Genomic DNA, 17,223 nt, shown 5'->3' with positions numbered 1-17,223 from the left:
TCATCTTCAACTTATTATATGTACCCATTGGAAAATGCTCCTTTCCCAAATGAACGATGACTTCATCTCCAATTTGAAATTCCTTATATCTCCTTTTCACATCATCCTTAGCCTTATACTGTTTATTCAACTTTATGATGTGCTTCCTCACTTCCTTGTGGATGCTCTTCAAATATTCAAAAAAGTCTTCTACTTTAGCACTACTTATCTCTCCTTTATCAAACTACCTCAGTTCAGAAGCATTTTAGGGACTACTCCCATATACAATCTAGAATGGTGATTTACTAGTACTCCTATTGACAGAATTATTATATGTAAATTTTTCCTGTGGTAAAATCATATCCCATCCTTTTGATTTATCTCCAACCAAGCATTTCAAAAAAATTCCCAAACTATGATTCATAACTTCTGTCTGTCCATCAGTCTATGGATGATGTGATGAACTGAACTTCAAATTTTTCTTCAACTTCTTCCACAATGTACACCAAAAATACCCAACAAATTTGGTTTCTCAATCTAAAACTATACTCTTTGGCAGGCCATGTAATCTCACCACTCCTCTGAAAAATAACTCTGCTACATGAACAGCATCACTAGTCTTCTTGCAAGGAATAAAATGTGCCATCTTTGAAAACCTATCAACCACCACAAAAATAGAATCATGCCTACACTGTGTCCTTAGTAATCCAATAGTAAAATCCATGTTGGTATCCTCCCATGGTTTCTCTGGTACAGGTAATGGTTGATACAATCTTGTATTTTTCTTTACTCCTTTCATCATCTGACATACTCTGCAACTTTGTACAAACTTCATCACATCTTGCTGCAACTGTGGCCAATAGTAATTTTCAGCAACCAAAGCTATGGTTTTATCTCTGCCAAAATGTTCAACCAATCCTCCACTATGCTTCTCCTTGATGAGATTCTCTCTCATTGGACTTTTGGGAATGCACAACTAGCTTCCTTTGAACAACATATTATCCTGGATCATGAAATCCAACCACTTTGTCTTGTCAAGTGTAACAGGTTCTATACAAGCCTTCCAAGCTTCATCAAAATTAGGATCATCTAGATACAATGTACTGAGTTCCTTGAACCCAACCACCTCTATCTACATTTTTGTTAGAAAAAGTTGTCTTCTAGTAAGAGCATCTACAACTTTATTAGACTTCTCACTCCTATATTTAAAAAAAAAGTATAACTCTGTAAAAACTCAACCCACTTTAAATGCCTTTGATTCAATTTTCCTTGACTATTCAAATATTGCAAAGCTTGATGATCAGTATACAAAAAAAACTCCTTAGGAAGAAGATGGTGTGTCCACTTCTTCAATGCTTGAACTATAAAATAAAATTCTTGATCATAAATAGAATATTTTCTTTTTGCATCATTCAACTTCTCACTGAAATAAGCAACTGGTCTACCTTCCTAGCTTAAAATAGCTCCTATTGCAGTACCACTAGCATCACAGTCTACTCGAAACATCTTGTTAAAATCAAGAATTGCTAAAATTGATTGCTTAGTAACTTTATGTTTCAATAGATTAAAACTCTTATCTGCTCCTACAGTCCACTTAAACTCTTTCCTATCCCCTCTCATTGTTTCAATCAAGGGTCCACAAATACTACTAAAACTTCTTATGAACTTTCTATAAAATATAGTCAGTCCATCAAAATATCTTACCCTGTTGTACTCCTTGGAGTAATCCATTCAAGGATAGCCTTCACTTTCTCTAGGTGCATTATCAGACCTTCTCCTAATACTACAAATCCTAGGTACACCAACTCTTTCTTTAAAAAGTTGCACTTCTTTAGGTTTATCAGCAACTTTTTTTCCCTCAACTTATCAAACATCTTGTGAATATGAATCAAATGCTCCTCCAATGTCTTACTAAAGATCAATATATCATCTAGGTAAACAATGAAAAACTTACCCTAAAACTCCTTCAGTACCTCATTCATGAGCCTCATGAAAGTGTGGTGCATTCATTAGCCCAAAAGGCATGACTAACCACTCATATAGTCCTTCCCTTATCTTGAATGTAGTCTTTCACTCATCACCTTCTTTGATACGAATTTGATAGTACCCACTCTTTAGATCTATCTTTTTGAAATACTTAGCTCCACTCAAATAGTCCATGATATCATCCATCATTGGCAATGGAAATCTATACTTTATTGTGATCTTGTTGATAGCACGAGAATCTAGGCACATCCTCCATTCTCCATTTTTCTTTGGTGTCAACATTGTTGGTACAACACATGGACTTAGACTCTCTCAAATCAACCCCTTCTATAATAACTTGTGAACTTTCTTGTTCAACTCTTCACTTTCTGCTGGTGTCATTCTATGCATTGCCTTGTTTGGAAAACTGGCTCCTGGAACCAAATCCATCTATTGATTGATCTTCCCCATTGGGGGCAATCCATCAAGTACATTATCTAATACAATATCAAAAAAATCCTCCAACATATCTATAATTTTTGTAGGTACCTCCTCTACTTCTTCTTTACTATCTTTAGGAATTATAGCAAAACACATATGCTCGTGTTTCATATCTTTATGAAACTCTTTTCCATCAACAAAACATATTCTGGTAGCACTACATACCTTTTCTTCTTTATCCTTCAACGGGTTCAACTTATGTTTCACTCCATCCTTGGTTAGAGTGTAGGTATTTGCTCACCCATCATGTACAGCATGCCTATAAAACTACCACAGCCTACCCAGCAACATATGACATATATCCATAGTTATGATATCACATAGTACCTCATCCTAGTAGCTTTGAGTCCTAAACTTCACTAAGCACTAATCATTGACCATAACCTTGTGGTCAGCTTGCACCCAAGCAATACAGTATAGACATGAGTGTTTCTATCTCTTCAGCTTCAACTTGTTGACCACCATTTCAAACACCAAATTGTCAGTACTTCCACAATCAATGATCACATCACAAAATTTATCTTCACATTTTCACCTTGTGCGAAACAAGCTCCTTCTTTGATTAGGTTCATTCTCACCACTCAATAGAACTCTTTGGTTAACTAGGACTTCTCCTCTTTCAACATATTCAAAATATGAGGATCTGGCATCTTCATCAACATGTGCAACTCTCACTTAACCTTCTATTCTTCAATTTTTCTTTCCTTGGCACTGGGTACATTCAAATGCTCTATGCCCTTCTTCTTCACAATGAAAATATTTTCCACGGAAGCCTCCTCTTCCTCTTCCTCTTTGATCTCTATTGTTCTGATCATGGAAATGATTGGAATTATTTCCCCTTCGATTCTGATTGCTACTTCCAACCTCATCCTCGATCTTCTAATCATCATTACAACCTCCATAAGATCATCCACCAGATCTTCCACCATGACCTCTTCCACTATTCTTACTATCAAACTTCTTGCTCAATTTCTCCTCATCTCTTACAACAAACTAGTATGCCTCCTTAATACTACTCATTCGAACCAAACTTAGCTTGTTCTGAATGCTCAGCCTTAACCCATTAAGATAATGGGAAACTTTCTCCTTATCAACTTATGCATGGCTAGTTCTAATGAAAACTCGGTAGAACTCTTCAATATACTCTTGAATAGATTTTCTTTCTTGCTTCATTCCTTGCATCTTCTTCAATAGAACAAGCTCATAATCCATAGGAATGAATTGTTGCTTCATTTTAGCTATCATCTTATCCCATCTGGTGATTTTTTCCTTTCCCTTTGTATTTGGCTCCAACTAAACCTCTTGCCATCATATCTTTGCATGTCCCTTCAGTTTTGCCTTCACAAACTTGCCCCTATCTAGATCCTCGATATCTTCATACTCAAAGTACTCCTCTAGTTCATTGATCCAATCAATCAACCCTTCTAGGTTAATATTTCCTAACAATGTAAGAATCTCAAAATTAGGTCTTTTTCCAATCTTGGAGATAGCTCTAAAAAGTCTTTCTTCCTCTAGGTTTAGAATTGCCTCTGCTCTAGCATTTTCTTCTACTTTGTCCTCATCCTCAATTTCATCTCTCACAAGAAGATTTATTCCTCTTTACATTTTTTCTTCCAATGCTTGCATTTGTCTTTGGAGGGCTCAAAAACCCTCAAGTGTAACACCTACAACTCTTCTGCCACACTCTCTTCATGGAAGCATTTTTGCACTTCTGCTGAAACCCTAGTGCAAACTACCTCACAATTGACAATCTATCTACATGCTCAACCCAAACCATGGTCCTAGTGTGAACTGCCTCATAGTCAGTGATCTATCCACACACTCAAGAACTCTAGCTCTAATACCACTTGGTGTAGAGTGCTCCCCTTAAAACCATAAACTCATAACAAAAACAAAGAAACAATAACCAATGCAAGAACAAAATATGGACATCTTATTTGTGCCACAAATGAAAAATTAAAAAATTCTCAAGTACAAAATGCTAACCAACATGGGCACCTTTATTACAATAATCTATAAGACAAGCTATGAACTATCACCCAAAGTTGTTCTAGATAGTGTTCGGTCTTTTCTTAAATAGGCAATCTTATGTTGCCCGAGAAGGTTCTAGACATTGAAACTTAATACCTAGGACCAACAAACCCTAACAATACACATAGATTTGGCCAAATATATCTTTGACAATTATTTTAGATATTTTAGGTAGCCCAACTTTGAAAGGTCATAACTCATGAACTGTTTCTTCGATTGGCTATTATAACCACTTTTTAGAAAGGCTAGTTCTTGATCTGAAGGTTCGAAATTGTGCTAGCACACTTCTATTGAGCTTTTCAACCTCGTCCAGGAACTCTAAGGCCAACAGTGAGCCTAAAGATTTTTCTACAAATTTATCCACTGAAAATATGCAATAACTTCTCTGATACTTATGCTTGAGTAATGAGATTTTTATGGTAGGCTTACAACTCTAAAATGAACCTTCCTGTAGAAAATGAGAACATTCCAAGCTCATATGAAAAACTTGCTAAAAATAGTAAGTTCCCACAAATAGTAACCACCCTATCTACTAGTCCTTATTAAAATAGAAAAGACTAAAAATAAAATATTTTTTGGGTGATGCAAGATTTTCCTTGCACCTAGGATGCTCCAACATCATCTATAAACTCTAGAAAGTGAAAATGAGTCAAAAATTGACTATATAACCCTTCATATTCAATATTAAATGCTTAGTGCTTACACAGTTGTAAGCTCGGCTATCATGGGATTTTCAACACACTTGGTTAACATAGTGAGCTCAGAAATTACTACCATGTCTCCTTAACTTGGCTATAACTGCTATTTCTCTCCTTTCTCAGTAATAATAGTGAAATCTTCTATGCTTGACATGAACATAGGAAACAACAAAACTATAGATTTCCTCCTTGTTCTAATCATTACATTGCATTCTAATTCTTTCATATATATGATCTTTTTAGATCTTAGATTCTTGGAACTAATGTATAATATAACTTTTAAAATATTAGTCCCACACATACCTTTTATTGCCTAGTTGGGGGTGATGTGATCACCTGATCCATTGGATGAAATGACCCCATCTGAGCTTAATGTATCACATTCTTCCTTCTTCTTCCATGTCTTGTTCATATACACCTTTACCTTCTCAAAATTGACCTTTTCTTTGCCTTTACTGGTTCCAATACTCGGTGTTGGTGACCTAGTTGGATAGTATCTACTGACATCACTAGTCTTGAGACAAATAAAGAATGTAGTCTCACTCAAACATCTATTGTAGTTACCTTTGAAATGTGTTCTAATGCAATGCTTAGGAAAATGTTCATATTCTTGACAATAGTGACAATTGTACCTTGTGTTGTAATCCCAATCATAGGAGTTTCTATTTTGGTGTACCTTTGTATTCTTGTTTGATGTCCACTTGGTCTTGGATCTGTAATCATATGCTTTGTGTCCATACTTTTGATAATTATAGCAATATCCTTCAAATCTTTGAGTTCTCATGGTCTTGGTCTTGCATTTATTTGCTTGATGTCCTTGTTTATTGTAGTTGTAGAAGTATCTTCTATAATTCTACTTGGGGTTCTGGTTGACAATTTTGCTCCTGTAAACATCTATTGTATGACCCAATTTTCCACAATTATGACAAGTATATTTGTAGTTCTTACCTTTTTTATTCCTTTTCTGGCCACTTTTATATGATTCTCCTTCCTCAATATTAATGTATCCTAATCCAGCAGTATCATTATTGGGTCTTGGAGATTTCATCAATTTCTCAAAGTGTTTGATGGCTTCACTTGATTTGTTGAATCTTTCAATGAATTCCTTTTCTTCTCTTATTTCATTTCTTAGTTGATCATTTTGTAACTTTAGAGTTGTGATCTCAATATTCTTTCCATTCAATTCATGGTTTGCAAGCATCAATTGATTCATTGTATCTAATTGCATGTCAGTGGGCTTTTGCACATTTGATGTCTTCTCTTCAAGTTTGTTAGTCAGTAATCTTTTGCCATCTTCAATCATGACTTTGTCTTCCTCAGATTTCTTTTTATGTTTAGTCACCTCACATAGCAATACTGATTGGAATTGGTGTTCTATTTTAAGATATCTAATTTCTCCAGTTAGGGCATTGTTCTTTTCCATTAGATCTAAAATCGCTGCATCAAATTCACTTGAGTTTACATTCTCAAACAATCTAGTAGTGTCTTCTCCTTTCCATTGAGTGTCATTTTGTTGAATAGCCATTTTCTTTCTTCTCTTCAATGAATGTTGCAATTCATCTCTTTTCTCCTTGAGTTGATGTAAGGCAAGTTATATTTCAATTGTCTGGTTTTCAATTGTATTTCCCAACTTGTAGAATTCCATCTTCAAGAACTTACCTCCAAAGTTAGAAAAAAATTCTTTCTACAGAACTAGGCTTTGATACCAATTGTTAGAAATAACAATGAGAAATTAAGTTATGAGGCGGGTTAATCAATACTTAAACTTTTGCCTCTAAAACATATCACCAACATCCATCTCATAACTTAACATGTAAAATAAAATAACATAACATGCACCACATCCATAGCATCAAGTAAATAACATATAACATAGTAAATTGGTTACCCAAAAACCCTCCAATTAGAAGGTAAAACTGAGGTGGTAATGACACCCATGAATCTTCACTATTATAGTTGTAACATGTGGCCTATTATGGCTACAATGTGTTTGATCATAATCTATGATCTACCCTGTGAAATTTCTACCCTATTAAAGGCTTACAAATATTATTAGGTCTTGCCTTGTTAGAGGATTTAAACTTACAACAAAAAAATCACTCAGTTAAGAGATTTACAAAAGCTTGTTAGGACTACTTGGTTAAGAGATTTTCTTTGTATCACCTATTATAATGATTCAACACCATGATCCTTTGGTTAACACCTCTTTTCTTGATGTTAGATCTTCTCCTTACTGATTAAACCTTGATATTTTTTATCAGATATGTCTCCTCTTTCCTTTCACTTCTATACTCTGTTCTTCTCAAATTGATTCTTCAATGTATAGCTTTGTTATAGCCATCTTAGCCACCAAGAATTCTCTCTCAACTCTTAGCATTCATCTACTCACACACACATACAAACTCTTTAAGGTTTTCCTTGTTAGATAAAGTATTGGTGGGGATGGATTAGGTAAGAATCAATGGTTGTGGTTGATCCATATTTTCTCCTTAAGATTCCCTTTTTTTATTAGTTGCATGTACTACATAGGGATTCATAATATACCTCCATACTTATCTTTTTAACATAAAGGTCAATTTGTCTATCAGTTACTCAACACTTATTCAATTGGTTACATTGCTACCAAGCTCTATAGTTGCTATCATCAATTGATTACATTGCTACCAAGCTTATCATTCAGTTTGCAGTGTTAATCAAGTGATTCAACTACTCCTGAGCCAAGAAGTTAGAATTCATTATCTACCAAGCACCTAATTCAATTTGTAGTGTTTTTTAAGCTACATAGTGTTTACTAAGTTGTAGAGACAAAGTTCAGTACAAACTGAGCATAGTAGAGGCTATCGAGCTAGTCATTAGAAGTGAAGAAGATTGTAGTGTTAACCAATCTCTGTAGTGTTAACCAAGTCTATCAATGTCTACCAAGCTTATAGAGTTAAAAAAGTGGATCTAGTGTTGATTGAGTCATGTAGTTTCAACTGAATGATCCAGTTGCTATCGAGTTTCTTAAAGTTCGCCAAGTCACATAGTGTTGACCAAGTTCAAGCTACTTGGAAGTAATTAGTATGGACTGAGCTTGAAATTTAACTGAGTGCCAAAGATATCTTAGCATTGATAGTATTTTCCATGTATTATAACATCACCGATTTTGTCTTCAGAACCCAAGTTATAGCATTGGGCCAATTTTGTGAATTATGATAAAATTGGTATTATAGCTAACTCTAGTAAGTTTTGATTTGGATTGGTATATATGTAATACATTGTATCATATCCAAATAAGAAATATGCAAAAATATATGATACAAAGAAGTGAAAATTAAGGAAGGCTACAAGTAGTATAAGGGACAACAAAGATTTATCTACCATAGTCAGGTGATCATTGAAATATAAGGAATCTCAACTAGCAAATCAAAGTTGTAGATCAGAGATCAGTCACTAGTTCATCCTAACAGGTGCACCAATCAAATTCTTTAATAGGGTAGACTTAATAGTCTTTGCTAAATCTCCTAACTAAGTGCATACTTCATTGTATGTTTGTAAATCCTTTAACAAGGTGGATCTCACGGTCCTTATTGCTCCTAATAGGGAAGATCGCCAGAAGTGGTCAATTGAAAGCATTAACAAGTTAACTTTATATTGTAGTACTAAAGATTGTGGGTATCATCCCCACCCCAATTTTGCTTTCTAATTGGAAGGTTTCTAGGTTACCATATCTTGTGTCAAAGTTTTATGAATGTTTATTAGTTTTCATTCTTTCATGAATGAAAATAGATCAAAATATTATATGAAAGATTAATTGGTGAAGAAAAATAATTTTTTATTGGTTCCTGATTCACCCCTCCCCTCTTAGTAACCTTTCCTACCCTACATTTCCAATAATTGGTATCAGATCTTTTGGTTCTCACATTGGAAATTTGGCAACTTCAGAAATGATCAAAGGCAATGGAGGTATCTAGGCTAGATAAGGCTTTTGACAATGAAAAGTTGGATCTTGAATTGGCCATTGGAAAACTAAAGAAAGAAAAAGATAAATTCTCTAAATCATTGAAAAGAAGGGAAGATCTTGCAGTACAAATGAATGATAATATCTACACTGAAGAAATAATTAAAGATATTTATCCAGAAAGAAATTCAAATGAAGATGATGAATTAATCAAAGGCCTATTAGAAAAGAATTCCAATCTTCAAGAAGAGGTTAGAAAGATAAAAAGAGAACAAGAAATCCAAATGGTTAGATTATGTGAAGTCATAGAAGAAAATGACAAAGCCAAAGAAGAGATAGAAGAAATGAACAATGAAATTTGGAAACTATCCCTTCAGCAAGAAGACTTCATTGATCGGCTCACTAATATAAATGAAGAACTTGTGAATCTAAGATCAAAGAATGAAAGGTTGCAAAATGATCGCAATACTAAAAAAAAACCTATGAAAGAATGATGAAATCTTAGGAAAGCATGAATCAACTAAATGAATAAATTCAATACAATAAAAAAGACAAAGCTAAAATATGATACATAGAAGAAGGTGAATCATCTCAGTAAGGAGCTCAAAAGAATCAAAAACCTACTTGCAATCATTGTGGTAAGATAGAGCATACATCAAATAAATGTTGGAGTAATGGTAAAGAAAAATTCAATGGAGAGTGTTATAGTTGAAATAAGCATGGTCATAAAGAAAGTGAATGTAAAGAGAAACCTAAGTTTGAAGGTAAATGTCACAATTGCAAGAAACAAGGACACAAATCTTCAAAGTGCAAAACCAAGTAGTAGAACCTAGAAGAACAAATTGTGAAAGCAATATTTGGATGGGATTACAATACATGGTGCAAATGTCACTACTGTGGTGAATTTGGGCACATTCGAGAAAACTATATGAAACATCATATGAGGAAAAGAGATACTATAAAAATATGTTTTATTTGTATAGAACTTGGACATCTTTCCAAGAACTGTATGAACACAAGTAGAATTGAAGATGAAAAGAAAGCCAAAGTTGACAATATCAAAACAAATGACACAACAATGGGTACCAAAATCTCCAGAGAATGAAAACCAAGATCATGAAGTGAATGACACCGAATTCAATGAGTTGGGTGGTTCAATCATTTTAATTGAGTTCCTATGGAGATCACTAGAGTTGTGATTTAGAAGAATAAATCTAATATCAATTTTAGCCAACAAGAAGAAAGACCTAAATCAGCATTCAAGATGCAAAAGGATCACTGAGCATGACTCTATCAAGTTATAGATGTTTCCTGAGCATTAATGAACAAACTGAGTGGAGGATGGTCTATCACTGAGTGAGTGTGAAGTACAAAGCATTAATGGTGATCAATCAAGGGAAATTTGTTAAAAAAAAGAAGTCAAAGGCATTGTTTTCATCATGAATTTCTAGAGTGATTTTAGAGCCCCTTAGAGAATTGAGCATCTATTGTTGAAGAATTTTTTAAGTTTTCAAGAAACCCTACAGAGCATGGCATCTTCAAGAAGCAAAGAGAAGAAAGGGTTTGAAATGTTGGGTCATGGAGTTTCTTGCAAGATACCCAATTTCAAGTTATGTCCAGCAAATGTAGAGGCACTTGACCCAATTGGTGTACAATCAAAAATTATATATAAGGAATTACTCATGCATAAAATCCATTCTTTTTATCTCTATTCAATCTAAGAACTCAGAACCCTAAAGATGAATGAAGCTTTCAGGGAATTGTGTGTGGACAATGCATTGAAACTTGAACATTAGCATTTGGAAGCCAAAGACTTAATGCATATCTCTCTTATGCCAAGAGACTTTCAGATCAAGTGGATGAGATATATTCTAAGACTTTTAGATAAGGAAGAAAATGATTCAAAGAATCACTGGGCTCGTAATGCTTAATAGAGCAAAGACAACCAAAACCCTATATTGGGTCAAACTGGAAAAGAAAACTCTTGTCGAGTGAAATGGAAGAGGTATGAATATTAGTGATGTAATAGACATGGCTGAAGTTTGAAATTCATGTAATTACACACAAGATTTATAGCTCTAGTCAGTTAAATAGTGTATCATGCAATGCTATGGATCTTGCATACAAGGTTGTGAAGAATAACCTATCCTTCGACCCTACTGATTTACTACTGAATTAGTTCAACAAAAATATGGAGAGCATCAGAGGATCAAAGAGTAATCCATGTAAGTTTGGATCTCTTTTAACATGTTTATTCTTATTTGATCAAAAAAAATTCCCTTCCAAAGGTATAGTACTATAGAGGAAAGATGTTCCTATTTTATATAAAATTAATGAGTATATAGTAGAGATGGGTGAAAATTTTGATAGCATCATGGATAACTACCTTGAAAAATTCAAAGAGAAGATGAATATTAGATTTAGGATTCCTAAGAAACTTGTCAAAGACTACAAGGATGTTATCTCTTTCATGGTGGACAGTGACAAAGTATACATACAGACACTCAAACCTAGATTAGCATGGGTTAAGCCCCTAGAGTATGAGGTTAACATTGATGATACTTAACATATCATAGAGGCTCTACTAAATGAGCCTATGAATCCTAAAGCTACATACTTTGGTACATATTATTGGTTGCATGTACTACATAGGGATTCATAATATAGCTCCATACTTATCTTGTTGATATAAAGGTCAGATTGTCTATCAATGACTCAACACTTAGTCAATTGGTTATATTGCTACTGATCTCTATAGTTGCTACTAATATTATCATTTAGTTTGTAGTTTTAACCAAGTGATTCAATTTCTCCCAAGCCAAGAAGTTAGAATTCAATACCTACTGAGCACCTAAGTCAGTTTGCAATGTTTTTTCAAGCTACATAATGTTTATCGTGCTTCAAAGACAAAGTTCAGTGCAAACCGAGTGTAGCAGAGGCTACTGAGCTAGTCAATGGAAGTGAAGAAGATTGTAGTGTTAACTAAGATTTGTAGTGTTAACTAATCCCAACAATGTCTATCAAGCTCATAGGGTTAACAAAGTGGATCTAGTGTTGATCGAGTCACGTAGTGTCAACCGAGTGATCCAATTACTACTAAGTTTCTTAGAGTTCACTAAATCACACAATGCTCACCGAGATCAAGCTACTTGGAAGTGATTAGTGTGGACCAAGCTTCAAGTTCAACCAAGTGCCAAATATTTTTTAGCATTGACAGTGTTTGTCATGTTTTAGAACATCACCAAGTTTGTCTTCAAAACCTGATTTACAACAATTGGGCTAACTTTGTGAATTATGATCAAATAAGTATTATAGCCAACTCTAGTAAGTTGTGAGTTGGATTGGTATATATGTAATGCATTGTATCATATCCAAGTAAGAAATATGTGAAAATATATGATAAGAAGATGTGTGAATTAAGGAAGGCTACAAGTAGTATAAGGGACAACAAAGATTTATCTATCACAATCAGGTGATCATGGCAATAGAAGGAATCTCAACTAGCAAATCACATTTACAGATCAGAGATCAACCATTGGTTCATCCTAATAGGTGTATCAGTCAAATCCTTTAATAAGCTAGACTTAACAGTCTTTTCTAAATCTCCTAATTGAGTGCATACTTTATTCTATGTTTTGAAATCCTTTGACAAGGTGGACCTCACAGTCCTTATTGCTCCTAATTAGGAAGATCACCAGAAGTGCTCAATTGTAAGCCTTAATAGGTTAACTTTATACTATGGTACTAAAGGTTGTGGGTATCATCCCCACCCTAGTTTTACTTTTTAATTAGAAGGTTTATGGGTTACCATATCATGTGTTAAAGTGCTATGAATGTTTAATTGTTTTCATTCTTTCATGCATGCAAATAGATTAGAATATTCTATGGAGGATTAATTGGTGAAGAAAGATAAACTTTTATTAGTTCATGATTCACCTCTGCCCTCTTAGTAACCTTTCCTGTGCTATGTTTTAAACATATCTTTCATAATCGTAAAATATGATTATGTTAGCCCAAAAATGGTTTACATAGAAGTTTATGCCATTACAAACAACTATCCCAAAAATTGTTCACTTGGTATCTAAAGACTCTGATGCTTAACCTTCACTATGCTCCTAATGTTATAACTTAGCTTCTAAATAGCTTATCACTCTATGGTTACTCAAAACTTGAGTCACTCGGCATGTATAGTATGCTTAGCACTTAAGTGATTCAACACTAATTATCCATATTGCTCGACATGTATTAGGTGACAACTTATGCTTGGCATGCTTTAATCACTCAACTCACATTGATTGCTCAACTCACTCTGATCACTTGGCATACATTGTAATTCTTCTAGATTATGACTAAGTTTTTTGTCATTTCCTTTTCAAAACCAATCTAAGATTAACAAGATGATTCACATTAAAATTATAACCATCTTACATTAACTTTACTATTTACCTAATCATCTCATATAGAAAATGCTCATAACAAAATTATATCCTTTCAACCAAATCAATTATAATGAGATTACTAATAGTACCATCATGAGGTAATTAGAATCAAAAGATAGGCTAAATAACCATAACATCAAATATGTTAATCAAGATGCACGGTAATAATGTCGTCAAAAGTTTAAAAAATCCAAATGTTATGTACAAACATCGCATCCTATGATATAATATCCTTGTCAATAGAGTCCAACATCAACATGATAAATTAGAAAAATGAGTCTAAAAATGTATCAAATGTTATGATGGGCTTCAGGTGGGGACCTCTCACCATATAATATCCTATCAAATCAATTAACCATCGTGAAATCACTGAAATTATTTAATCATCATCAAGAGGTAAAGCCCAAATAGAATCAGGTATATAATTTGTGGAAACACTCAAGTTAACTAGTCAGGATGCATACACATTAATGCCAACATTTGTTTTATAATCAACCATCGGGTCAAAACATTACACCCTATATTTTCAATATCGATATATCATAAAACATCAATGTAGTAACTCAACATCCCACAATGAATATGCTTATAAAATTTCTAATTTAATGAATCAAATGGAAAATTTATCATCATACATAATTTTGACCATTACAACACTTCTTGACCCAATACAATCTCCATCTTCAATTTTCCTAATGACTCTTTCATGCCCAAGGAACTGTCATGCCCAAAATTAGGGCAAAAACACACCAACAATTTTTTTTTAAAGAAATAAAAACTAAGTTTAACTCATTCTAATAATGAATTCATTGTGGAAAGATGATGACTATTTAATATTGAGTTCAAGTCTCGAGTTGCATGAATGGTTTACTAGAGCTCTAGGGTTTCAATTTCATAATTAAATCATCGATTAAGATGAAGATAGTAAGGTGTCATTAATGCACACAAATGGGTTTGATTCTCAAAACAATTTAAATGGTCTTACTTAAATATATAAAATTATTTACCATTTGATAGAATGATAATCTTGAATGTGTTAGGTTTTATTCGATACTAAAAAACTAATTGCAATGTTAGGTCAATCTCCTAGAGGAAGTAATGTCACATTACAAGTTGACCTAACAATTTAATAATATGTAATTCAAATTATAAGCCAAAACCTATTTAGAACTAAAAAAAATTAATTACTACTTAATTAATTTATTACAATATATAAATCATCTTCTAACATTAAGCCCTAGTCCATTATAATTTGTCTATACAATACCCCTTTATATAGCACCTACTAGCACTGACACTATGCAATTTCCTAGTCAAAACCCCCTTTCCAAATATAATATTATTAATTTAATCATTACACCAAAATCTCTTAAATGGATAAACTATATAGTATTTGAAACATCATAACATTAAAAAATACCAATTGATCAACTATATTAGCACTATCCTACCCCTAAATGTAAATCTCCACTAATAACTTATTTACTACTATAACTGACCACTAAAACTATAATAATTCAAAATCTAAAATAATAAATTTTATTTTACACATATTACATTAATCCTAATTACTAAATACTAAAAAAATTAACATTTACTAATACTATCCTAAAACCCCTTAATTACCTATTCCTAAGCACCTAACCCTAACCCACCCCACTTGGCCACTTACCAACATTGACCTCATCACCCGTGGGCACTCCCCAAGGAAGGAGCACACTACCCAAGGAGCTAATACACCTCTACACTTGGGTAGTGCACCATGCTTCCCTTAGTGTGCTTGGCGTTGCGAAGAAGACTTATGGGGAGTGGGGGAAAAGGTAAGGTTTTAAGTTTTAGATGTATTGTTTTTACTTCCAACTTGCCTAAGCCAAAGTCAACAACTATATGGGATGTTCAAGGAACACGTGGCATAGGGGGGGAAGTTATATGGCATGCTAGAGTGGGATAGGTTGTGATGGGAAGTGGATAGAGTTAAATGCAAAAGTATAATAGGTGAGTTTGAAGGTAATGCATAACATTCCTTTATGCTCTCTTTGTTTGTTTTTAACTCATGAAATAAAACCAGCATGAGTTTAGGATTTCTTCAGGGTGATGGGTAGGCCTAGGGTCCCACTCATCCCCTCTACTTGCTTTTTAATGTTTTTTTTAATTTAGTTTCCTTAAAGGTATTTTAAAATATATTTATGTCTCTTAAAATGCTTTAGTCTAAGCAATGATATTTGTACAAGTGGGTTTATTAAAACCTATTATTATAATGACTGTTGAAAAGTGGAATTTTATATGGGAATTTCCTATATGGTGCTCTCAATACTGGCTCAGATCCTAGCACAAGGTCTATGTGAAAATCCACCGCTCTAGGTGGAGGCATACCAGGGAGCTCTAAAAGAAATAGATCTGCAAACTCCTATAGAATAGGGAAATAATCAAGGTATGGATCTCTCTCTAAATCCTCCTCTCTATCACTAATGGTGATAGAAAATAGATGACATCCCTTTCACATGCATCACCTAAGTTGCATAGCAAAAATCATACAAAGAGATATAGGTCTATGCACCTCAAATATTGCTACCACATTCATCCACACACTCTACACTCTTTTGTCAAAAATCTATCTTGGCATTGTGGGCATAAATCTAATCCATTCCAAGAACAACAACATATGAACCTAGATTGGTAATGCATAGATCGGGCATTGTGGACATGTCCCCAATCTTAATCTTACAATTCTAGACCATGGAACTAATTAACACCCTGGCTCTTGAGGCTAACTCTACCTCCCAACTAACATCATGTCTAACCTTCACTAACCCACAATGCTCCACTACAAATGGAGATATAAAGGAGTCAGTAGCTCTGGAATCAAGTAAAATAGTAACCATACTACCTTGAATCATATATGTGGCCTCGAAAACTATAGCTTGATTTTCATCCTAGAGATTATAAACCACTCCAAAAACTCAATGGGATCTACCCATATCACCAACTGTAGGCTCTGAAGTAGCCCCTCTCTAATCATCAGATGACTGTCCCTATAGATAGTATCTAGCTATGTGGCCTATGCCACCACAAGTGTAGCATGGTCCATGGGTGTGAATTTGTATACCCTGTGATCTAGACTATTGTGAACCTCCAGTCCTACTAGACTCACTATAACCACCCCTAGAGGACTATTCAGTCCTAGTTAGTTGTACCTATGGGGTCTATGTCCTCTGGTCCTATTTAGGACCCTAATACTACCACTACTTAGGCCTAGAGCCCTAACACCCTATGCTGGCCTCTATCCAAAATCCTATTGTGACTATTGGCCCTTGAAGGAGCCTACTAAATGCATTTGTTTTCCCTTCCTAGGGGGTCTTTGTTGTCCTAACTTTTGAGTAGAGTTTCAATTCTGAGACCAACCCTGAGACTCCTATCTACTATGAGTATCCTCAACAACTAATGTTATATCAACTACATGTCTAAAAGTATAAGGGAATGAGAAGAGGACTATTCCCTAAAGAGATAAACTAAGACCCATGATGAAATGATGGATATGTCATTTCTCGTCCTTTATGTAGTCAACACATGGAAGGAGCTTGAAAAACTAACTCTCATACTAGGGTGCTATGAGGCCTCTCTATTGTAGATAATGAAACTCCTCTATCTGCCTCTATCTAAAGTCTTAGAA

The sequence above is a fragment of the Cupressus sempervirens genome, chromosome 11, assembly GCF_028749045.1.
Source record: "Cupressus sempervirens isolate cs-2001-9-10 chromosome 11, ASM2874904v1, whole genome shotgun sequence".
NCBI classification, from domain to species: Eukaryota; Viridiplantae; Streptophyta; class Pinopsida; order Cupressales; family Cupressaceae; genus Cupressus; species Cupressus sempervirens.
This window is presented reverse-complemented; position numbering follows the sequence as displayed.